We start from the raw sequence: 13977 nt of genomic DNA, 5'->3' as shown, positions 1-13977 counted from the left end.
ACAAGGTAAAGTTCTGACTCAACTCATATACTAGTGCCCAGAACTCGTATCTCTAGCACGTTGGACATGGCACAAAGACAACCGCAGCTTTCCTGACTGCTGCCTATGCTCAGTCTGCTCAGCAGTTTTCATAATGAGCTCACTTAGCTCTCAGAACAGCCGTGTGAGGCATTCTCCCCACTGAACAGACGAGGAAAGGGAGCCCACTCAGCACTAGAACCAAGACCTGAATCCACTTACTGGATTCCAAATCCCATGCTCTGGCCAAGCAACTACCCCGCCAGGGTCCCGTGGCGCTGCTGCCCAGGCTCAAGGTCAACCACTGACCCTGCTGCTGTGAGCTTGATGGCTGCAGGTGGGAGGCGCTGGGAGAGGCAGGCACTGATGCCCAGAGGCAAAGCGCCCACACAGCAGGGGTTCACCGCGCCGCCTGGGGAGAGATGCTCCCTGTGCCTCAGACTCACAGCGGCAGTGACCGGGTCCAAAGCGGTCACGCTGTGGCTGTCTTTCCATCCAAGAGGAGCGTGCCTCACACTTGTCATCTACTTTCAGGGCCTGAATGAAAAAAACTCTAGGCCAGGGTGAGTGGGATACTTAGTTCTTTGCCGCTTAGAAAAGAAACCACAGCCAAGCTTATATCTGCAGGGCACACATGCCCATTTATAAAACACATTCAGGGCTTGAAATCACAATGTTGAGGATGGGCAGAGTAGGCTGTGTGATTCCCGCTTACAAGAGGAGCAAACAGGAGCAGGGATGCTGAGAGACAGGACAGTGTGGCAGAAATAGCCGCGGGCCATGGAGCCAGGAATGCCCTCTCTAGCCCAATCTCTACCCCTGACTGGCCTCGACTCACCAGTCTCCCTATTCACCTTGGACCCTGACTTTGCAGGCTGTGGACTGAAGAGGGCAGAGTCTGCAGATGGACTCTTGAGGACTCTGACTCCCCAAACAACCCCATAGAGCAGACATCAAACCCACCAGGAGCACTGGCTGTGTGAGCAACTATAAACGTGTATAGCGTTCTGACACAGAGCCTAAGGGGTTGTTTGCTGCCACAGTTAGCCAGCCCTGGCCAATATGGTCCCATGCAGTCAAGACGGCTCTCTCCTCTGACTTCAGTCCAGCGGACTCAGCATCACTTATCCTTCCATCTGGTCCTTACCAAGCTGGACTTCACTGAATGCATGTTGTCTGGCTTCTGTGATATTGGTTCCTGCCTCCAGTTCTTGCCCCCATGCCCTTCTTCATTGCCCCTGAAATCAGTTAGACAGCAAAAGCCATATACCTCGCAGCTCTCCTCCCTGTCAGAGAGGAGCCTGCCCCATCAGATAACCCAAAGGCCAGATCAAAAGGCACCAGACCCACTCACAGGAGACCCAGTACTGTCTTGAGCTTGGCTTCTCATTCGCTGTGTCACTCTGAGCACATTTCCTCGGCTCCTTGGTCAAGCTTTCCCATTATTATGGGAATTATGGGGTTAGCCTCACTGATACAAAAGCATCCCGCTAACATTTTAAGATCCTAATATGTATACTCAAGGCTTGAGAGAGAAGGATGTAGGTTAATTAGTCAAAGCTGTGGGATAATTAATGAAGGTGATTTCCCCAGACTCTCAGGGAAAAAAAACCTCATTGAAGTGGAGAGAGCTGTAGAAGCTGATGTCCTGTTTATGAAGGCAAAGACCAGATCGGTCCCACATCAGCAGATTCCACTGTTGGAGAAGCAGCGGGAGGATGGACAGGCTGCAGGCTCTGGATCTGGACAGACCTGGGTTCAGATCTCTCCTTTACTCCAACTGACTGTGACGGCAGGAATTCACTTCACATTTCTAAGCCTCTGCTTTGTCACTTGTACAATGGTGTATCTCAGAAAGTTGTGGTAATTACATGAGATAATCGGAGTAAAACACCTTGTGAGCTGTGGCAGGGACTTCCCTGTACTCTCGTCATGCTAGGGTGAGGAAGGGAGCTGGTTTGGGAAAGCAGGGGGAGGGATGGAGCATTTCATTCATTCGTGTATCTATTCATTTATCTCCATGTTATGTGTCAGGCGCTGGCAATACAGAGATGAATAAAGCACAGCCCCCAACCTCAAGGAATTCAGCGACGAGGTGGAAAGACAGACACACACAGGTTACTGATCCCCTAGGGTGAGAACTACCTCCTACACGTACAAGAAAGCCAGCATTCCACTTGCAGAAGCACACCACAGAGACACAAACATGTGTGTCCAAGCGAACACGTACAGCAGTCCTCCCTTATGTGGGGGGATCCACTCCAAGACCCCCAGTGGATGCCTGACACCGCGGGTAGTACCAAACTCTATATATACCATGTTTCTCCAGCATCACTGCTCTCATTGTGGGGCCATTATTAAGTAAAATAAGGGTGACTTGAACACAAGCATGGAGACACCACAAAAGTCGATCTGATAACCAGGATGGCTGCTAAGTGACTAATGGGTAGGATACACTGGACAAAGGGGAAATGAAGCAGGACGGCGCAAGCTTCCAGCAGAATGGCCTGTAATTTAAAACTTATCAATTGTTTATTTCTAGAATTCTCCATTTAATATTTTTTTGGACCCATCAATGAACACAGGTGTCTGAAGCTGCAGAAGGCAAAACCACAGAAAGGAAAAGCACAGATAAAAGAGGACAACCAGACAGAGATATCCACTGAAATCCGGCTATAACTTTTTAAATTAGGAAAAAAAAAATAATGCCCATCAACAGGAGAGTAAATAAAATGTAGCAGACAGGTAACTAGAATCATTAATATGTAGTCTCATTAAGATTGAATGAAAAGTGCAGTTATCAAATTTATATATATATATATATATATATATATATATATATACACACACACACATACATACAGTTGTGTACCATCTGATTAGATTTTAAAACACACACAAAATACTTTGTATTTTTCATGGATGTGTATGTTCGTATATATAAAGGTATTTTTTAATGGACTAGAACATACAGCAAACTCATGAACCAGTCTGCTTCTGGGGAAGGTAGGAAGAAAATGGGTCTAGGGATAATGGTCAAAGGGGACAGTGATTTCATCTGCGATGTTTTACTCATGTCTGAAAAACTAAAAACAATATGACAAACCCTTAGCATTTGTTAATTTGGACGGTGGTAATGCGTCTGATACCACTCTTTATACCTGTCTGTACTTTTTTAATTTCTCAAAGTGAAAGTAATTAAAGCAAAGCAATGCATTGTACATAGGATGATGAAAGTGTCCTTCCCTCCATTAGCCTAACTTGACCTTGGAGTAGAAGTCAGAAGGCCACGGCCAGAGGGCAGAACTAAGGCTGGCAGGAGTTAGTCAGTGGTGGAGGAGGCTCATGGAGACTGTCGGTGAATCATGGTGACGCTGTCTGGGAGTCAGCATGAAACTTTGAAGAAATGAAGACCCAGTTTTCACCCCTGGATTCACCACTTACTAATATAATAAGGCCACAAATGTAATCACACATCAACCCTGAAATGTATTGCTTTCTCTAGTGAATTCAATTCCTCATGTACATAAAATGTGGACTTCAGATTTTATATAATACATATTTAGTTTGAGCCAGTAATTTAAGTAAACCCTCTAAGAACTTCTCAGTTTCTCTAAGAGAATAAGGTCCAATTTCTAAAATGAAGGTCACCTGCCACCCCCAATGCCTCTTCAAGACGATGCCTGGATGTGGTTTATGCACGCTTAGGATGGAAGGGCAACACTGGAGCCCTGAGGCACAAAGCCAGTTGGAGGTCGGTGTCAGAAATAACACCTTTGATCCACTTAATTGCAGGCTGACCTGCTAGTGCTTGCAACTGAAGTCTGCAACAAGTGAAGCCTGAGGTTTGCTGTGTTTCTCTCTCTCTCTCTGCTTTGGACAAAGTCTGGGCTGCTCCCTGGCTCACTCAGCCTTGCCACCTCTAGATATTTCTGAAGTCTGGCTCCCCTCTCCTTCTTCCCTCTTTGTCTTCTTTCCATAAGAGCCTACGCTGGTGTGATGGTTAATTTTATGTGTCAATTTGGCTAAGCCATGGTACCCAGATATTTGATCAAGCATGTCCAGATTTTGCCGTGGAGATATTTTTTAAGTGAGATTAACATTTAAATCAGTAGACTACAGTAAAGTAGATTGCCATCCATAACGTATGTGGGCCTCATCTAATAATTTGAAGGCCTCAAGGAAGAGGGAGTTCTCTAACAGACTGCCTTCAGACTCAGGCTGCAACATCAACTCTTCCTTGGGTCTCCAGCCTGCTCACCTGCCCTTTTTCCCTCTAAAAGGCCCTGTTTTCAAGGCCTTATTAGGGGAAGACAAGTACCTGTCATCTGAGATAATGAACTTGAAGGAGGTAGGAGACTACAAGGAAACCATAGTTAAAGGGGAGACGTTTAAATTTGCTATTACAAATTTTCATCGCCATTACACTATGTGATATTGAACAGGTCTTTTCACATCTCTGAGCTTCTATTAGTCTCACAAAGTTGCTCAACTAATCAAGATATTATTATTATCTTTAGTAGTAGTACTCATTTTTGGAGACTCCACCAAGCACCAGTCACAATGCAAAGTTTAACTGGGATCATGAGTGCTGGAGTTTGAGGTTTTGCAGAGGCAGGGTCCAGATGATGAAGTCAGCATTCAGGGTCCACAGTTAGAGTTGTAAAGGATAGACGTACACCAGGGAAGTGCTAGATGGCCAAGTCATGGCTGGTTTATAAGATCCAGGTGGAGGGCAGAGTTGAGACTAGCACGTGGTCAGCTGTGGTAGGACCAGTGATTTAGGGGCAGTGGGATCATAGCTGAGAAACAGAGAGTGATAATGACTACTTTTCCCATATCTTTTGTCCCAAATGAAGGGATCTAACTAAGTTTGTCTTTGATCCCCCAGAAAAATCTGTGCCAGAGTCAGCTTCATCTTCTGCCTTGCCAGGTAAGGAGTAAACGTTCTAGCAACTTCGCCCATGGAGTTCAAGAAGGATGGGAAATTCCCCTGGAAGCCCAGAATGAACTGGGGCCAAACTTGGGCTTTTTCTGAGCAAACATTTGAGAGAAACCAAAGTGATGATGATGTGGAAGAGCGACCGGGGCTGTCCCCTTACACAGAAGCAAGGTTGATGAAAACACAGGGATTAGTAGAGATGAATCATTGCCAGTCCTCTCCCTGAGAGCATTAGCTGCTGGCAACCCAGCAGATACCTGATCTCCGAAAGCGCTGACAAGTCACCCACCAGGCCTGGGAGTTAGAGAGATCGCTTCCGAAATTGGTGGGAGGAGAAAGCGGGAGCGGAGACACGGGGGCGTATCCCCCTTCCAGAAATCATGTTCCTCCTTTTGGTAAGATAAATTTCCTACTCTTTCAAAAGTGTGGGTGATTCTAGAATCTAGATGAATGGTGCCAGCAATCCCAACCTCCCGTCCCTCCAGGTGTGGGTGGGAATTCATGCTCCTCTGTGACTTCTGCCCTTTGACAGCAAGGAGAAGCGTGCTTGGAGGCAAGGGGGGCAGCTGCTCTCATCTGGTTAATAATAGTGAGGACAAACTAAAAGTCTTTGGAGCTCCTCCTCAGACAGACTCTAGGGTGAACAGAGCTTTAAAAGAGGCAATATTCTGTTTGGTGTCTTAACTGTGATGATGGATACAGAAATCTACATTTGTGATAAAATGTATAGAACTAAATGCACACGTGCACAGAGATGGAGAGAATGAGAAAGAGAGAGACAGAGACAGAGACAGAAAAATGAGTACAAGTAAATTTGGGGAAATCTAAATAACACAGTGGATTGTATCAATCTCAACATCCTGGTATCAATATTCTATTATACTATACTTTTGTAAAATATTACCATTGAGGGAAACTGGGTAAAGGGTATGCAGAATCTCTTGGTATTATTTAAAAAAAAAAAGTTTATTGAGATACGATTCATGTAACATACCATTCACTCACGTGAAGTGTATGATGCAATAGCTTTTAGTATATTCAGAGCTGTGCATTCATTACCACAGCTTTAGAATATTTTAATTATCCAAAAAAAGAAACTCTGCATCTTTTACCTATTACTCCCCCAATCCCTCTATATCCCGAGCCCTAGGAAACTGCTAATCTACTTTCTGTCTCTATAGATTTGGATATTTCATATAACTGAAATCATATAACATAACTGAAATCATACAATAGGTGGTCCTTTGTGACTGGCTTCTTTCACTTAGCATTTATTGCAGCATGTATCAATATGTCATTTCTTTTTATTGATGAACACTACCCCATTGTATGGATATACCACATTTTATTACCTATTCATCATTTGATGGGCATTTGGATTGTTTCCACTTTTTGGCTATTATGGATAATGTTACTATGAATATTCATGTACAAGTTTTTGTGTGGACATATGTTTTCAATTCTCTTAAGTGTACACCTAGGAATGGAATTGCTAAATCATATTCTAACTCTACATTTAACCTTTTTACAAACTGCCAGACTGTTTTCCAAAAAGTTACACCATGTTACATTCCCACTAGCAGTGTGTGAAGGTTCCAATTCCTCCATTTTCTCACAAACACTTGTCATTTTCTCTCTTTTTTAATTGTAACATCCTACTGGGTGTGGAATGATATCTCATTGTGGTTTTAATTTGTATTTCTCTGATGGTTAATGAGGTCGCCCATCTTTTCATGTGCTTATTGGCCATTTGTGTATTTTCTTTAAAGAAATGTCTATTCAAATCTTTTGCCCCCTTTCAGAGTTCTTCATTTCATTATTATTGATTTCTGTATTATTTCTAACAATTGCATATGAATCTACAATTACCTCAATACAAATTTTAATTTTTTAGAAGAAAGAATATTTGGGGAAAATGGAAGGGTACTTGGGGGAAAAAAAGCAGCAAAGTTTCAACAAGGAGGATATACAGATGGCAGCCAAGCACGTAAAAGACATTCAACACCATTAGCCATAAGGGAAAAGTAAATCAAAACTACAGTGACATATAACTGCACATCTGTTACATTAGCCAAAATAAAAATTAATCAAAACCAAATGTTAATGAGGATGCAGATAAATGGGGTCATTCATACACTGCTGGTGAGAGATGTAAGAGTACAGCCACTCCAGAAAACAGTCTGGCAGTTTCTCGTAAAACAAACACGCAACTGCCCGACAATCCAGTAATCACATTCTCAGGCATTTATTCCAGAGAAATGAAGACTTATGTTCACACAAAAACCTGAGCAAGGTTGTTCACAGAAGCCTTATTTGTAATAGCTAAGAACTGGAAACAACCAAGATGACCTTCAACAGGTGAATGGACAAACCATGGAACACTTCTCAGAAGTAGGAGGAACAAACTATTGACACACTGAATGACGCGCATGAACCCCCAGAGAATTAAGCTGAATGAAAACAACAATTTCAAAATGTTACATACTGTGTAATGACATATAGGTAACATCTTTGCAGTAACAAAAGTATGTAAATGGAGAACAAATGAGTGGTTGGCAGGAGTCAGGAATGGGATGGGGTGTAGGAAACGGAGGTGGATGTGACTGCAAAAGGGCAGCACCAGGGGACAGATCCATGGAAATGCTCTGCATCTTGATTCCATCAGTGTCAGCACCCTGTTGTGATATGGTGAGACAATTTCACAAGATGTCCCCAATGGGGGAAAGTGATCATCAATCCAGTAATACACCCAGATCTCTTAGATCTCTCTGTATTATTTCTAACAGTAGTGAATCTACAATTATCTCAAAATAAAAGTTTAATTAAAAAAAGAGAAAGGCAGGCAAACAACCTAAATGTCCATCAACAGATGACTGGATAAAGAAGCTGTGGTATATTTATACAATGGAATACTACTCAGCCATAAAAAAGAATAAAATAATTCCATTTGCAGCAACATGGATGGACATAGAGATTGTCATTCTAAGTGAAGTAAGCCAGAAAGAGAAAGAAAAATAACATATATCACTTATATGTGGAATCTAAAAAAAAAAAAAGACAAATGAACTTATTTATAAAACAGAAATAGACTCATAGACATAGAAAACAAACTTATAGTTACCAGGGGGGAAAGGGGATGGGAAGGGATAAATTGAGAGTTCGAGATTTGCAGACACTAATATATATATATATATATATGTATATATATATATATATATATATATATATATATATACATATATATATATATATATACACACACACACACACACATATATATAAAATAGATAAACAACAGGTTTATACTGTATAGTACAGGTAACTATATTCAGTATACTGTAGTAACTTACGGTGAAAAGGAATATGAAAACAAATATATGTATGTTCATGTATGACTGAAGCATTATGCTGTACACCAGAAATTGATACAACATTGTAAACTGACTATACTTCAATAAAATATATATATACAAAAAAAGACAGAAAAGCAGTGCCTTCACAGATCTACTTACAGTTTTACCAATTATTAATTGTGTGATTTTGGACAAATTAACATTGTAAATTTTTCCACCTGTAAAATGGAGATAACGTCTACTCATGATGGTGGCCAGGATCAAATAAAAATAAAAATGAAAATAACACTTATAACTAACAAAGCATTACTGCTACTACTGCTATCACCACTATCACTAGAATAGTCTCTGTCCTCAATATGCATCCCTTAGTGGATGCCTAAGTACCAGAAATGTCCACTCATCATCATTTGCCTTCTCTGTTGATAACGTAGCCATGGTGAGAAAGGTACCAGACCACAGCAATTCATACTCAGGTGGGAGTGTTAGCGGTTGCTAACATGAAAGCATTCAGGTGCTCTGAAGGGCTCATGATTGGAAGGAAATAGGCCATGTTCTGGGCACTCGTCAAGGCCTCTCAGAAAGGACAGGCAGGAGAGAAGCCAAGCTGGAATTAGGTCACAAGTCTAATGGACTCTGAGGGCTTGAAAGCAGGGACTTGGGACATACCTGCCTGAATATAAATTTACTCTTAGCCTTGTGGCCTGGGGAAGACCACTTCTCCTCTCTGCCTGCCAAGCAGGAAGAACCACCCTCTCTTACAGCGCATGGTCTGAGGACCACCCACATGAGATACTTCCGTGTTTCCCAAACTCCAGTCACTCCTGTACTAGCACCTTCATTTCTACCAAACTCACCAGAATTGTCATTTATTTACTGTTTTTCTTCCATTAAATCAACCCTCCTCTTTACTTAAATAACTTTATTTGGTAAAGGAAACAGAAATAGATGCATGTTTGTTCATATTTTAACATCCTGAAAGCAGCATGCTTCTTATACTCAGTGGTGTATGATAGTTAATCAGTACAATTATTTTTCTTTCTTAATGGAATATATAATAATGATGTTTGTATAACCAGCAACATTTAGATTATATTATATATGCAATGTGACTTCTTTAAGTAGAAAATCAGGTTGCTTATTAAAAATAGAAGGAAACATTTAAATAAATAGATTTTATTAAATTACATTTTAATTGGATTTCCAATGTAATTAAATTTCAGCTAGAGTGTGCTGCCTGCAAATGTTAGCCTGAAGCCTGCTCCTGACCTATTTAAAATGGTAAATTTGGTGAACAAAGAGGGCTAGCAATGTCTTACTAGCACCAAACCGACAGGACATTTGTGATGCAATACAGTCTGTAACTCCATGTTGCTAACAGTTACGCTATGCAGCACCTAAAGTGCTCTCTATGAGCACCAAGTGTCTGCCTTTACAAAGCACTAGAGAGTCAAAGGTTACCAAACATCTTCTAATTCCTGATTTTTTAAATAAAAATATTTTTAAGTTATAAAATTTAAAAAAAAAGCACTAGGAAAAAAGCAGTGAGTACCCTAGCAGACAAGACCTGCATCACTGCTTCTGGGACTTGGAGGCAATACACTTATCATCCCTAGCAGAACAGGAAGTATAAGCGGTCCACACCGAGAGGCTACGTAGCAGTTGGAAATGTCAACTACAAGCACATCCACTGAAGTGGACAGAGTCTTAAAGTAAAATATTGAGTGAATGAAGAAGAAACTGAGTAAGACATATAAGATGGCATCATACAGGTAAATCAAAAGCTTACACATTCACTGTAAACACTACACATTTAAAAAATATACACATATCTCTATGACGGAGCCGGGGGAGAGCAGGAGAGGGGACTGAGGGTGCAGGGAAGAAAATAAAACTAATAAACTAAAAATAAAACAAAAGAGGCTCTTTGGACCACCGCTGGTGCTACACCCCAAGGCAGAGTGTGCGAGGAACTCCACCGTCCATGTGAAAACACAGCTGGAAGCGTAAAGCTCCTACCAGCGTCACATGGGCTCACAGCCGGTGCTCAGTGAATGCCAACTGCTTGACTTTAGGGTCGTCCATAAAGACCATCTGGGGTGTCTTCAAGAATTCCAAGTGGTGCTGAGTTCCCAGCAGCTTTTTCTAGGCTGATGTCACACATCCTCCTAGCAGTCCCCTGGATTGGTCCCAAACCCCCGACTCCTATACACACACACACACCCTCACACACACACATCCTGGACTCCTCTAGTGCAGGATGATCCACCACTAATAATTCACACCCCCCAACACCGGGGAGCATCCAAAGCCAAGCTGACTCCCCTGAGACAGAGTTACAGACCCTAAGAGCTGATCCAGGTGGACGCTGCTTAGGGACTGAGTCCCACTATCACATTTTACAGACGGAAATTGAGACAGAGATGGGCAGAGACTTGATGGAATCACACGACGAGTAAGAGGCAATTCCAAAACTAGAATGAGGTTATTTTCCTTCTGTACGTGCATACATCCTCCACTTCTCCACACAGTCTGAAATGCCCTTTATCTGACCTACCAGTATAAACCAGTGGCAAGGCTGCTGAGGTAGAATTTCCATCCTATATGGGGCAGATATTCATGTCTAGGGTGCTGCCCACCAGCCACTGGGGGACTCAGATAGCAGGAGGCCAGGAAGTTACTACGGGGCCATGAGTACCCTAGCAGACTAGACAGAAATGATAACAGCCAATGGTGTCACTATTATCTCCTTCTTACAGATACTAAGAGACTCTGAAAGGCTAAGTAACTTGCCAAAATTATTCATAAAGCTAGGGAGAGGCTGAAAAGGGATTTCACAGAGTGTGTCTGTCTCTAAAGCCTTGGTTTCCTATCTCCTCCCCACCCCAGGCTGCTTCCTTAAGACCCTAAGAAGACAGAGGTGCTGTGGAGATTTAGAGAAGAAGGAGCTGAGGTCTGGAGAGAGGGGCAAATCAGATGCCATGCCTCCACACTCGACATGGGTCTTAAGTGAAGAATATGATTTGCACAGGTGGATAGGGGAGGCATTTCAGGTGGAGAGAATGGATGGCAGAGGCATCAGCACGGCGCATAACTGGTACACCAAGATGTGGCAGGACCAGAACCTCGGATGAGTGAAGCAGAGTAGAGACAGGTGGGTGTGAGGGACGGCTCCGTGCAGATGAAGGGAAGCATGGGTCTGTAGGACGACGGCTCCGCGTGCACCCGCGTGCACCACAGTGGACATTGCAGAGTCCAGTTCATGGAGGGATGTTAAGGTGGAGAATGGCTAGAGCAGTTCTCCATCCTCCCCGAGCCTCTATGGCTGAGAGAGGAAGGGGTCAAGAACACAGGTTTGGGGTCAAACTGACTTGAGTTTGAGTCCTAACCTTGCAATGAAATTAATCTTGGGCAAGAGGTTTATCCTTTTTGATAACACTTAGAATAGGCCTGGCACATAGTAAATATTCAATATGAGCTAACAATGATGATGATGGTAATGATGATTATGATTAAGAAAAAGGTAATGAGGACAAGAAAGAAGGAGGAGGAAGGAGAGGAGGGGGAGGAAGGGGAAGAGGTGAGAGTGGTAAGAATGTGTTGTGACACAGAGTGGGGGGTGGCTCCATAAACCAGGACTTACTGAAGAATAAGGTCTTATCAAGTCTGTCCAGCTGGTGGGATCCTGAGAAATGGTCTGGAGACATGGTCAGGAATCTCTCCAAGGACAAGAGTCTTGTCTTCTGCTTTGTCTGTTCTGTGATAGTCCCCAGCACCTTGATGCACCTATATACAACCACAGCAAAGGCACATGAGAAACCCCACATGCTAACCACCATGCTAGGCGCTAAGAAACCCTAAAATGAACCAGATCCCTCTAGGAGTTTGCAGTCTAGAGGGTGGGGTTGGGAAGAGGCACAGACATAGGGGCAACTGCCTGGAACAGAAACTCCTATCACCTGACTGCTAGGTAGAGCTTCCAGTGAAGAGCAGGGTGCTGAGGGCCGAGGGAGGGGAGGGGAGGAGGAGGTAGCGGGATGGGGAGGGGGGAGAAGGCACTAAGTAAAAGGCATCCAGGAAGAAAGAATAGAAGCTCTGTGAGTCTGGTTCACAGAATCTAAGAGAAGACTAAAAAAACCAAGTGTGAAAAAAACCCAGAAAGTGGGCAGTCCCAGGGTTCTAAGTAGCAGGAAATAACCAATAGTTCTGACCATACCTTGAAATGAATATACTCCAACTGTTTTTCCATCTTTATCTCTTTTGCTTGGGATTCCAAGTTCTGGAAGTCCATCTTTTGGTTTCAGGAAGGCAGGACATCAGGAACTTCTATCACTGAAGCAGGTTCATTTCCAGAAAGAAAGACAATCTGATTAGTGTTGCCCAAAGTGAGGAAAAGATACAGACGGCCAAGAAGAAGTAAATACTGACTACAGCCTGGGCAGACCCAGCTAGTTTACCACCCAGTCTCCTCTGATTTGGTTCAAAGAGGCAAAGTGCCCAGTTTAAAATCCTCTCGCCTCCTCCCGGACATTCTTGCAACTAGGAGTAGCGGTAAGATCCAGTTCTGGCCAATGAGATGTAGGCAGAATCCCATGGCTGGAACTCGTGGGTAACCTCTTTGAAAGGAAATACCCCCTTAGTCATTTGGTCCTTCCTTTCTTGGCACCTGAAACTAGCTGTGATGCCTATTGGAGCAGCAGCCAGGCATCCTGCCGCCTGTAACTGAAAGCAACAGTCAAGGGCTGCAGATGGGAGGGTGGAAGGAAGGAGTCTGGGTCCTGGATGACTCTGTAAAACTACTTACTTTATAATGGAGCTATAAAGAAAAAAAACTCAAGCAGTCTGACTCCAAAGCCCACATTACAGTTATAGTTTGGCCAGTGTTTGTGGTAGGGTTTAGGGGAGGGTGGTCTCCTTTCACTTGAGCTCAGCTCCCAAATGACTCTATGCAGGAAGCCTTGCAGACTAGCTCAGGATCCCCCCATAGTGTAGTGTGTGGCTCACCAGTCTTTTCCCCTGGGCAGTTACCACTATTATGGGTGCCGCTGTTTGTATGATGCCTGTGCCCATTACCAGATTCTGAGCTTTGCAAGGGCCCAGTTGATATCTGTATCCACACCCATATCCACACCTGCATCTATACCCACATCCATGTCTATATCCCTATCAATATTCACACATCTGTTATCTATTTAATCCTTCTACCCAAAACCATTATGTCCCTCGTGCCCAGCACAGTGCCATGTATAGCATAAGTCCTCAAATTTTTGTTAAGTAAGTGAATGAATGAATGAAAGAATGAATGCACTGGATGAAAGCCATGAGTAGGAACCATATCTTCAGGCTCTGCCATCACTTTTATTTCTATTAAGAAGAAACATATGAATAAACACATTGGGGATTCCTTGCTTCTTTATAAGAGCACAGACACTTCTAAAGATTCAGGGGCTGACTATTCAATATACCGTCTTCCCAGGGACTTCCTTTGAGTATCACTTGGCTCCTTAGGGTGCACACAGATTTTAAGGGTATGTTTGTTTCCCTCTTTAAGAGCTTTGGTGGAGTAGAGGCTGGTCCCACCTGAAGCCTTGGGATCAGGTGGGTGTGACTGAGGTTCATGCTCTCTGACAATTTCCCTAACTGTCCCCTACCACTGTTCAATCC

At 43.1% G+C, this 13977-nt stretch overlaps 1 long non-coding RNA gene across 1 annotated transcript in view; it reads right to left on the bottom strand.

Annotated features, from left to right (window-relative positions):
• The window catches only part of LOC116663239, a 133412-nt gene that overhangs the window by 63432 nt on the left and 56003 nt on the right, over window positions 1–13977 (bottom strand). Inside the window, exons 4-5 of the long non-coding RNA XR_004319445.1 lie at window positions 12530–12645; window positions 11957–12099 (exon numbers count right to left, since the gene is read on the bottom strand). This is a non-coding gene — a long non-coding RNA (uncharacterized LOC116663239). The remainder of the gene's footprint in view (window positions 1–11956; window positions 12100–12529; window positions 12646–13977) is intronic.

Source organism: Camelus ferus, chromosome 4, assembly GCF_009834535.1.
Source record: "Camelus ferus isolate YT-003-E chromosome 4, BCGSAC_Cfer_1.0, whole genome shotgun sequence".
Classification (NCBI taxonomy): domain Eukaryota; kingdom Metazoa; phylum Chordata; class Mammalia; order Artiodactyla; family Camelidae; genus Camelus; species Camelus ferus.
The sequence above is the reverse complement of the archived record's forward strand: the minus strand, read 5'-3'. Positions and strand labels throughout refer to the sequence as shown.